The sequence below is a fragment of the Lotus japonicus genome, chromosome 1 (assembly GCF_012489685.1).
Source record: "Lotus japonicus ecotype B-129 chromosome 1, LjGifu_v1.2".
Taxonomy (NCBI): domain Eukaryota; kingdom Viridiplantae; phylum Streptophyta; class Magnoliopsida; order Fabales; family Fabaceae; genus Lotus; species Lotus japonicus.
Genome location: NC_080041.1, coordinates 49,127,926 through 49,128,650, shown reverse-complemented (window position 1 = coordinate 49,128,650; position 725 = coordinate 49,127,926). Strand labels below are relative to the sequence as shown.

At 45.4% G+C, this 725-nt stretch overlaps 1 non-coding gene across 1 annotated transcript; it reads left to right on the top strand.

Annotated features, from left to right (window-relative positions):
- Positions 1-389: 389 nt before the first annotated feature.
- LOC130734748 (small nucleolar RNA R71) lies at positions 390-496 on the top strand. Its single transcript, XR_009018094.1, has one exon. It is a non-coding gene; the product is annotated as a small nucleolar RNA R71 (small nucleolar RNA).
- Positions 497-725: the final 229 nt, after the last annotated feature.

Here is a 725-nt window from a genome sequence, read left to right as displayed (position 1 = left end):
CTTGAGCTATAGCTTTGGCTTCATTGCTCTCAGCATTGACAGTACACAAGTTACTAACATGAGGTCCACCACAAGACTTGCACTCCGCACAAGTCATTCTTGCACCAATAGCCTTGGTCTCCTTAATATGCATTCGAATCTCCGCCACTTGTTCGGTGAGTTGCTTGTTGGAGGCCAAGAGCTTGTCATAAGCTTCCACTTCAAACTTACTCCTTCGGGTTTGGCGATCATTTTCAGAGTTCATGGCTCTCACTGCCATCTTTTCTATTAAGTCATACCCCGCTTGTGGGGGAAGAGCATCGAACTCCCCATTTGAAGCCGCATCTAGGCCAAACCTCCAAGAGTATTGTAGACCATCATAAAATGTTGCAACCAATTCAGCTTGGGTGAGATTGTGTTGAGGACATTTTTTCAAGAGCTTCTTGAAGCGCTCCCAAGCTTCATAGAGATTTTCTTCAGCGGGTTGCACAAAATTCATGATGTCTTTTTTCAATTTCCTCAAAAGGGCTCTTGGGAAGAATCTTGTTGTGAACTTTTCCGCTAAGTCTTCCCAACTAGTGAAGCTCCCTTGAGGTTGAGAATTCAGCCATTCCTCAGCGGTGTCCTTCAAAGAAAATGGAAACAAGCTCAACCGAATTGCATCCGCCGGAACATTGTTCACCCGGTAAGTGTTGCAATTCCGGATGAACCTCTCCATGTGGGCATGTGGATCTTCCAAAGTACCT